Source organism: Castanea sativa, chromosome 2 (genome assembly GCF_040712315.1).
Source record: "Castanea sativa cultivar Marrone di Chiusa Pesio chromosome 2, ASM4071231v1".
Classification (NCBI taxonomy): Eukaryota; Viridiplantae; Streptophyta; class Magnoliopsida; order Fagales; family Fagaceae; genus Castanea; species Castanea sativa.
Window position 1 is genome coordinate 52923081 of NC_134014.1, and position 11359 is coordinate 52934439.

Genomic DNA, 11359 nt, shown 5'->3' on the forward strand with positions numbered 1-11359 from the left:
CATAGGTAGAATCCGAATTTTGGGTAACTATATGGGTCATATTCAAACGACAATAACTCACTTGATTTGTGTCGAAAAAAATTCAAAAATGATGTTCAAATTTAAGCACAGGATGTCTGTTTTCTAGAAGGTTCAGGCTGCATCTAGGAATTCCTTTTCGTTTGTAAATTTATTGTCAAAACAATGAACAAAGGTCACTTTTTAGCACGATTCCTAAACGATTAAATCTTGTCAATAACTAGCTATTAACATATATTTTACCGAATATTTGATTTTATAAAGATTAATCATAAGCTATAGAAACAATATTTTAAAACCAAATTTGTCAAGAGAACATTTATGCCCTTCTATCGGTGCATAGGTGGAATCCAAATTTTAGGTGGCAAGATGGGTCATATTCAAACGACAATAACTCAATTAATTTGTGTTGAAAAAATTAAAAATTTGTGTTCAAATTCAAGCAAAGGATGTCTACTTTATAAAGATTCTAACTGCGTCTACGAATTCCTTTTATTTCAAAATTTATTGTCAAAACGGTGAATAAATGTCACTTTTTAGCACATTTTCTAACTAAGTCTTATGAATAACTAGCTATTAACATATATTTTACCGAAGTTTAGATTTTATAGAGATTAATCACGCGCTATAGAAAGAATACTTTAAAACCGAATTTGTCAATGGAACGTTAGACTTCCAGTTTTATGTACTTCTATCAGCGCATAGGTGGAATCCAAATTTTGGGTAGCTAGATGGGTCATATTCAAACAACAATAACTCACTTGATCTGTGTCAAAAAAATTCAAAATTTGTGTTTAAATTTAAGTTCAAGATGTCTATTTTCTAATAGATTCAGACTATTTTTGCGAATTCCTTTTCATTCAAAATATATTATCAAAAATTTGAACAAGTGTCACTTTTTAGCACATTTCTTAAGCAACGTTGTTATCATAAATATTACCAAAGATTTGATTTTATAGAGATTAATCATGCGCTGTAGAAAGAATATTTTAAAACCAAATTTGTCAACGGAACGTTAGATTTCCAATTTAACGCCCTTCTATTGGCGCATAGGTGGAATCCGAATTTTGGATAGATAGATGGGTCATATTCAAACGACAATAACTCACTTAATTTGTGTCGAAAAAATTCAAAATTTGTGTTCAAATTCAAGCTTAGGATGTCTACTTTATAAAAGATTCGGGCCGCGTCCTTGAATTCCCTTTTTTTCAAAATTTATTGTCAAAACGGTAAACAAATGTCACTTTTTAGCACATTTCCTAAGTAATGTCTTGTGAATAACTAACTATTAATATATGTTCTACCGAAAATTTGATTTTATAAAGATTTTTTTTTTTTTGAGATAGACTTTATAGAGATTAATCATTCACTATAGAAAGAATATTCTAAAACTGGATTTGTCAAAGGAACGTTTTGGCTTCCAGTCACCTGACTCTAGAAACTTTTGAAGGGGATTTCTTTCTTCACATGAAGCACATTCCCGATTTCTATGGATCAATTTTTCAATGTCCTTTTTCGGTCCTAATTCCATTATTTGGGCTTTCTTGGTGGTCCAAATTCTGTTGTAAGGGCTTTCTTGCCTACTGACTTTTAAATATTTTTTAGGCCCATTGTGGGGCAAATCCTTTAGATAATTGGGATTTTCTTCATTACATGCCATAGCTCCTCGGACCCAAGAAAGAGAATAGAGATGTTAGAAACTGACGCCATAGCAGTTTCTTCCACATGCTTCTTTTCTCTTATTGGGCCAAGTTTCAGGTTGGCTATAATATTGGGCAGTATCACTAACTTTGATTAATGCCTTAATGGTTATTTTAGTTGGGATGATTTTTAGAGAGAATGGAGTTCAGAAAATGGGTGATGATTGGGATGATAGAATATAGGGATGGAATAGAAGAGAGTAAGGAAAACAGTAGACTTAAAGCATAACGTTATTTTTGTCCCTCCATTGACCTTTTTTTTTTTTTTTTTTAAGGAATGAATGTTGCTTTGTTTTGGGATAAAAAATGCCTTCTACTTTTTTGAGATATAATTATATGTTACTAATCATTCACTCGAATCCATTTCTCCCTAAACCTTTAAGCACTTTGTGCATAGAAATGTGTCAATTTAGCTACAAGACCCTTGACATCAGTAATACCTTTTTGTTTTGTCAGCTAACAAGTATATATGATTTAGTTTTTTGGGTAATATAAAAATATTTTCACAACTTACGAATATAGCATTACTCTTAATAAATAAAATAATTATATTTCATTACACATATTTGACACCATGTCTATTGTTAACCATGATAAATTTTGAGTATCAATCCTAAAATTCATTTGTCAATTTAATATATTATTGTAATAAAAATTGAAATACTATGAAAATTTTAAAAAATAAATATTAATTTCTTATATAATAAGGGGCCATTTCCTTTACATAATGCATTTTAATTTTTTTAGTAAAATAACAATATTTGTAAAAATTATTTTACAAATACGTTTTTCTTGAGTTTTTCTCTCCATAAAACAAGTTTTATACGCATTTTGTTGAGTTAGCATGTTAACTAAGTGTAAGACCTTTTTTTTAACTAAGTGTAAGACCTTTTTTTTTTTTTTTGAGTATTAACTAAGTGTAAGACCAGTTCCACTCAAAACATGAAATGACCGTATCATATTAGTCATGTAAATAAATATAACAAAGATGCTGGTTTTTTTGGAGAGACAAGTTCAAGCCTTAACTTAAAAATATTATTAATTTTCGAAGGATTTTTAAAATAGCATTATTTACATTTTTTTTTAAAGGCCCTCTACAAGATCTAAGAATGAAATCTTACATTTTTCCAAGAAGGTTATGATCCCTTGCTTTACCCTAGAGCTGATGCTAAGAAAGCTCTGCCCCATCACCATCAGTGACCCTCGTCAACAAAACATTAGAGAAGGGAAAGAATCCTGGCCCGTTACACCCAAAAAAACAAAAAAGGCCCATTAGGCTAAGTTGTGGTCCTTGTGAGCACTTTTCCTGACCCCCGAAGTCCCTAATAATATGTTAAAAATTAGTGACCTTTACAAAATGATAAAAATCACATGGTTAACCATGATTCATTATTGAGGTTTTTAGGTATGGTCAACATCCAATTGATTTGATTGCTTTAATGAATGAATTTTGGTCTTGTACAGAACTTTTAATGCTTTTGTATTAATCTCCTTATTTGATGTATATATAATTGCTTGAAGGTGTTGAATGTTTACATGATTTTAAATAAAAAAATTTGATCTGTATCTTTAATATTTTCATAATAAATTTAAAATGATAGGCTATTATTAGTGAGTAAAAAAATAATAATGCTAGACTTAAATTAAAACTAATAACAATACTGCTACATAAAATTTATTATAAAAATATTGTGGACTTAGGGTCTGTTTGGATATAACTTATTGTTGAAAAGTGAAAATATTATAGCAAAATAATTTTTAAATATGTAAATAGTATTGTGAGACTTATTTTTAATAAAAAAAATTGATAAAAAAGTACGTAAACAGTATATACACAGTGCAGCATGAGAGTTTTGTCTCCACAGGGCCCGCAGCAAAAAAAAAAAAAAAAAAAAAACCGCTGCCAGTAAAACGTAGCCAGCAAAACGCTGGATTCAAACAGACAATTAATAGTATTACTTTTTTTTTTTAAGGGTAAAAGTTTATGGTTAATACTAAATAACAATGTAAAGAGAGATACAATCATGTCCTGTAATCTTGCCTTTAAGGGTTCTTTACGGTCAAATTCTTCCCTCTCTTGCATCAAGATGTCTCTGACTTTTCTCCCAAAAAAAAAAAAAAAAAAGTCTTGGATTATGAACAATGCATTCTATATATCTATTCAGCGAAAAAATATCTATTTGGGCCCATAAACCATAATTTTTTTTTTTGACTGATTATCCATAATTTTAGACTATACGGTGTCGGGAATGGGGACTGCCAAATTTACTTACCACTACCAGTATCATATTGCCAGCTCATCTAAAAATTGCAGATGCCAATCAAATGTTAAACTTAATTTACCTCTAACGTGAAAAAGGGAATTGAAAGGAATATTCTGGTTCTGGAATTAAGAGAATTGATTTGACGGCGAAGAAAATATCACATAACGTGTATCTCTTTTTATTGTAATAGAAGTCTTTATCGGTTTCTTTTTCTTTTCGTTTCTTTTTTGTAAATCTTTTTATTTGATGGGAAGTATGTAACTTAGAAGTTGAAGCTTTAAGTTAACCCATTCAAAAGAAATAAGAAGTTGGTGCTTTAGCGACTGAAAAGGAATTCTTGGGGGAAGTCTTAAATTAGCTGGAGGAATAAGACTTGGGCAGCAATGCGATTATAATGCAACAACACCCACAATGATGGGCAATGGTTGTCATGTCGCAAGGACCACGAGTTGACATCATTGAGCATGAACCGGTTTTTAGTTTTGTCACTATTGAACACTCATTGTTATAAACAATTGGAGTGATTCATTTAATGTGATTGGGCCTGTAATTTTAGAGCAATAATTCATATCTATAAAATTTCACAATATTGAGCACCCAAGAAAAAAAAAAAATCCACAATATTTTTCATAAACGTTGTGTTGAAATTTTTTTACTATATTTTATATTGATGTTACTCTTTTTTTTTCTTTTTTCTTTTTACATTTAATTATTGACGAGTTCAGGAAAATCAATCGATTATCAATATTGTGAAATTTTATGGATATAAAGCATTGCTCTAAAATTACAAGCCCAACACACATTAAATGAATCACTAGCAAGTCATCAAAGAAAAATAAGTAATAGTTGAAGCACATTCAATATATACAAAGACTACCATTGCTCAAAGGCTTTAAATTCTCATAAAAACAATGGTCATTACACTTGGGGTAATAATCACTTCCAATTATATATAACATTTATCAAAGTCACCTATAAAATTAGATAATTTGCCTCACATGTTAAGACATGAGAAAAATACTACAAAAATACAACTATCTATCTATTTGTGAAATATATGAGTTGAAACTAATTTAAATGTCGAAGACTCTTTCACTAGATACAAGCTGATGGTCTCTTTGATCAGCTCTATTTTACTTATATATACTAGAAGACCATCTAAAGCTCCAAATTGGACGAGTGATCTAACTAACGAATTTTAGTATTTAACAATACGCCAGGTATGAAATGTTTTGTTGATTTTTTTTTTTCTTTTGAGCCTGTATATTTTTAGTAATTCTATTTCTATTTAGTGGCGTAGGGGAGAGAAAAAAATTTAAAAGAAAAAGGCGAAGACTTTTGCAGAGTTGCAATTCCTTAAAGAGTAATAGAGTATGGTCCCAGAGACATTAGCATTTAGCCCACGGTACTTTTAAGCTTTTATGAAAGTGTGGTCCAGAGTCCAGCACGAGGAAACTGCATAACTACTTGGTGGGACGGCTGATCATCATGTTTTGCAGTTGAGATGCTTGAATCTGTTATATTTTCTATGGAATTCATATGTTTTATATCAATCGGGCCATATTACCTTCCATCTTGTTCTTTTCATTATTAAATTAATTCCTTCTGGATTGCGACTGAAACTTTAACTATAACCTTTTTTCTAATGAAATTTTTGGACTATTGAAAATATAAATAATATTATTTTGCATGATAATTTTATATAATACAATGTTGGGTAAATAAAATAATTAATCATCAAATTAGATTGGCGAATTTTAATATTATTAAAATAAAAAATAAAAGGACACTGCTAATCAGCAATCAATATCAACTCAAGCCCATTAAACAATTGAGTCACGTTTACGGCACTAAAAGAGATCCGAACTTTTTTATACGAAGTTATACTCCCTACAACTCTATAGCAAGGCAAAAATGCCATTTCAACCCTTGAAAGTGTTTACGTATGCCCAACAATTAATATTAGTTTTCTGGTGTTAAAGCTTAAAATAACATTTGTCAAAATTATTCATATGGTTGCCACCTTTACATGTATATTTTAAGTTAGCCACTTAGCCCTTTTCTCTCTTTTCTACTACTAGGTTTACGATACTTTTATTATTCTTGAAAAAGAGCACACACATCAATCTATGTATAATAAAAAAATATGTAGATGTGGGTGAATCGGGCTTGATGGACTAGGCCGACCATACAAGCAAAGTCCAATACGAAGCTCAGAGCCCATTAAATGTAAAGAGTCCGAGATACAACAGAAAGACTGCCCCGGACTCCCTCATATTTAACCCGACCACGGGAGAGTTCAGCACGGCCCTACCCGAGGGGTCCTATTGGAATTGGGGATTTGAAACAGTCATGAAGGAATTCTATACGCGGTCTGAAGAGGGCCGGTAACTGAGAACCAATAATTATGAAAAAAATTCACTACCGAACCTTAACCAGTGTCTAGAATAAGTTCCAAGCAAATCCTTTGAATTTGTGAGGATCCCTTGGGACTCTGAGCAATGTGGGAATTCGTGAGTGAGTGGGAATAAAAATGAGGGTCACCCCACTCACAAAGGGGTATAAAAGGAGGTCTATGCCATAGTTAAGGGGGTTAGAAAAAGTGAGGAAGGAAGGTGATAAGAGAAGAATTGGGAAAAAGAGGGAGGAGGTAAGAAAAAGGGTGAGAGTTTAGAGTTTGGGAGGAGGATAACCAGGGCTAAGTTGGAGCCTTGAAGGTAGGATTAAGATTCAGCCTACTAACAAATAAGTTGAGGAACAAAGTACTTGCACGTACACAAGGTCCTTGCCGCCCACAATAGAATTTACATATTTTTGTTTAAAAATGATTCACATTAGTCCGTGTATTATTGTGTAAATTTATAAGTTTGCTACAATAACCATACAAATTTATACTGATAGTATTTATTTTGCATTTAGTTGTTTATTATTTCTTTACGTATTTCAAAAACAAATGAAGAGAGCAGCTAGTGGTTGTTGTGTGTAAAAAAATATAAATAATTTTAAAAAATTAATATTTTAATAAAATGTAATGTAAAATAGATAATCTGATATTGAGTGTTTTGAAACATAAATATGTAAAGAAAAAAAAAAAGATTCGTATTTTAAAATAGATATAAATATTTGCACATTTCATGCTCTTAAGTATGATGGTACATCCACCTACTTCCCGAGCTTATTAGTTATTACACTAGTCACTATAGCCCAACTTGTTTTCCAGAAGACAACTATTAGTCATAAACCACTGACGCTCAAGTCTCAATTAATTGGATTGATTAAAACGTCCGTATATTCTTCTAAAAGACCAACTTCCCATATACTAGTCTTTTAGCTTATTTTAGATGCATAATAACCCCACCTAATCACATGGTTTGCAATAGGTCATTAAGTCCATTTAAATTATTTATATACACATATAAGACAGGCTTTCCGTTTTGTCATTTTCATGGCTTAAAAAAAGAGCGTTTTGGAACTGTTTAAGTAATACTTATCAATGATGGAATGTGATTTTTATCATAACTAAAGTGTGTAATAGTTATGAGGGACTAGTGGAGTTCACATCCGTGAATAAAAAATTTGATGACATTAGAATATTCTAAATAAAAGGAACAAAGCATAATGGCGTTCCCTCTCAAAAAAGAAAAAGAAAAAGAAAAAGAAGAAGTATAATGGCGTTATTATAGGCAGAAACTTAATTATATGCACTCATAATCACAGAACATTGTAGTTAGCGAAATTCAAATTATTAAATAGGGAATATAAATGAAAGAGACATAGGGTTGGGACAATTCAGCAATGGCATGTGAACAACCATGCAGCCAACAAACTTTGTTCACCTTAATTACATCAACAAATTCCAAAACCAGTTTCTAAAATGTTTTTGTTAATATTTATTAGAAAACGACCCTAAACGACAACTTATCTCTCTCTCTCTCTCTCTCTCTCTCTCTCTGTGGGGTTTGGAAGAGGGAGAAAGAAAACAAGGATGAGAAAATAAGAATGAAAAAGTTGGGGGCGTGAGGAATCAAATCTTAAAAGTTAAACCAATAATTATTGTTTCGTCCACTCTACGTGATTGAGCTCAACACCTTACAATTACAGTTTGTCACCGAAATATCTGCCCAAAAGCTAGGTTTTTTTCTTTTTCCCTAGGATAAAAATAGTTTACCTACTTTCCTTTGCGTTACTCGCAGCTAGTACAAGGTTTAGTAGGTGTGTAATACCAAACCACTTGAAAATAATAATAATTTTATACGTTAATATGAAAAATCTTATTTGATCCTCCACGACACATTCTTGGATGTATTTTAAGTGATAAATTTGTAATTCTTGAAGCGTATATATTATTGATTCAAGACGTTCTTAAATGGAAAGTAAGAAATGCTTGACCAAATGCTCTTCTCCATTTTTTTTTTTTGAATAAATGTTTTATTAAAACCCAAAAGACCTTACAAGAGAATGGTATAAAAAAGTATATCGATATCCTTCAAATCATATCCCTCAAATTTCCATTAAGTCATATGGGCATAGGTCATATAAAAAATAATAAAATAAAATCAAGTACACAGGTTGAATCCAAGAAGCGGTTAGGCTTAGTTGAATTGAGCTTGTGAAAAATCTTCGCACAAAACATTTTTCAATATAAAATATTTTTATGTCAAAACAAATGAAGCTTACAATTTTGCTTGAGTCCTCCCAATCATTGTTGCATTAGCAAATTTTCTAGTTGCTATATTTTAAAGACTCAGTGACTTTTTGTCATAACGCAAATGAGTTTAAAAAAAAAAAAAATTGAATCTCTCTCTCTCTCTCTCTGTAATTTAGTCTAGTAATTGAGCAACCCAAAATCAAGTATGTGCTAACCTCAGCATCGATAAGATGCCACTATTATGGTCATTAGTCTCCTCCATCAACAATGTTGGCATGAAAACTCATTTTCATTTGCTGCTTTATCAATTTACTAGTCCACTACAAACATTTGTCGAATCCATCAAGTATATGAATAACTTTTTTTTTTTGAGAGACAGTAGATGAATATCTTAACTACACAAGACTTAAAATTTCAAAAAATAACATACAAAACCTAGGTTCAAAGTGGAACAACATTAAGATTTAATTTATTATCCTTTGAAAACTTGAATTTTAATTTGTTACCTTTTAAAGATTCAAGGTTTAATTTGTTACTCCTCTTAAACTATAGGATCTAAAATGAATTTTTCCTTTTATTCAATCGCATTCGGAAATGAACATAGGGAAAATATACCTAAAATGAATGATTCATAAATTTAATTTTTAGACACTATAAATATTAAAGGTATGTTTGGATACCGTTTATTGCTGATAACTGAAAACCGAAAATTGAAAACACTGTAGCAGTTTTTTTTATTTTTATTTTGTGAATAGTGCCGTAGGATCCAATTTAAAAAAAAAAAAATGTTGTTGAATGAAAGTACTTGTGAGTCCTATAAACAGAGCATAAGACCCACATAAAACACAAAACGCCAGCTTCAATGCAAACGCTGGCATATCCAAATACCCAGTAAGTATAGAATTGCTATTCACAATGTTTCAAGTATCAACTATTTAAAATCTAATATAAAAAACTATTTAATATCTATTTCTTTTTTATTTTTTTGAAAAAAAAAAAAATATATATATATATATATATATATATCTATTTCTCAAAAGGAAAAGAAAATCTTTTTTTTTTTTCTATATGGAATTACGAATTGGGGATATTGGATTTGTGGATATATGAAATGGAATTGGGACCTGGGACCTGGGAGACAAGTCTAAAGAGAGCGACGGGGGAGCAATGCTGGAAAGTGGATGACACGTGTGGAGGGCATGTGCGCCACTGACACAGTCGTACTATGGTGGGTCTATACTCTATAGTCCATATTGCTGTTGCAAAAGAAAAAGGGTTGTTGAAGTTGAACTAGAATATCCCTTCTCTTTGTTTTTGGTTTCTGTTGTTCTCCTTTCTTTGGTAATGATACTTCATTATTTCTTATTCTGCCAAAAAAAAAAAACTAGAATATGCGTACCTTCATGTTTGTTTGTAGTTAAGAAAATTTTGTATAATTTGCATTTCAAAGTTAGAGAGAAAAAACAGAAGAAGTAATGCTGCAAACAGTTTTGAAAGTTAAATGACATATTTTAATATTTTTAATTGACATGCACGCGATGAAGTCCTCTTTATCTAATTCCAACTTTATATATATATATATATATATATATATATATATATATATATATATATATATATATACGCATATAATTCGAAATTTTGTTTCTCAATCTATATATATTTTATTTTTTTAATAAAAATTTCTAAAATTCCAAATTTCCACATTTAACTTTCTAAAAAAAAAAAATTTCAAATTATCTTTTTTAAAAATAGCAATTTAAGTTTTTGTTGCTCAGCTCTCACATCATGATATTTCTATCAAGTTATAAAAAACAAATAACAATAAAAATATTTTTTTGGTTGGAAGGATATAAAATATTTGTAGTTTTCACTATGTTTGTTTGGTAGAGAAAATTAAAATGTGGAAAGATAAAGAAAAAATTACTATTGTACGGTCTCGTTTTGCACCTAAGCCCCCTAATGGGAAGGGGATAGACCCAAAGAGTCTAATACAATAAATTTCTAGAGAGTGGGCTAGAAATTTAGATTTTAATGAGTTTTGCTAGTAACACCGTTGGGCTGAAATTACAATAGAAGGAAATTGGAACAATTTGAATAGTGAAGACTATCCTCGGTCTTAAGCCGATAAGGTTGGTTCTTATATTTCACTCTCTTAAGGACAAATTGCAGATGTTGTTCTTGTGTCTACAGTGTTTCTTTTCTTCCTCTCCCTTCTTAGGGACCTTCTTTCTTCTTATACTTCCTTCCTCCTCTCATTTTTTACATTCCACGTGTAGATCTAGACTGCTAATGTTGATATTTGTCCCATCAGCACATTCCGGAAGTCTTTAGGTAATAGTTGTAAGGCTGAAAATCACTGTTCAAATATCACTTCCTCATTAATGCGTCAAGAGATTTAGATACAGAGCATTCAATGCGGTGATAACAGCTTTATTTTAGATATTTCATAATTGTTCATGCTATTTGTGCTCCCGTTAAACATATCTTCATCCACAAGACCTCCTAGAAGATCATTCTAGACAACATGACGTACTATCTGATTCTTACTTCGCTTAGCCGAGGAGACACCCCTCTTCAGATTACCTCTCTCAGCTTCTTCTGTCACAATTTGCTCGTGGATCTCTAAGTCTGACATCTTCGTTGCTATCTATCTGTCCTCGGACAAGTGAACAACTTCGGACAAAACTTATGACCCAAAGATGCCTTTTATCCCTACAACTATTATG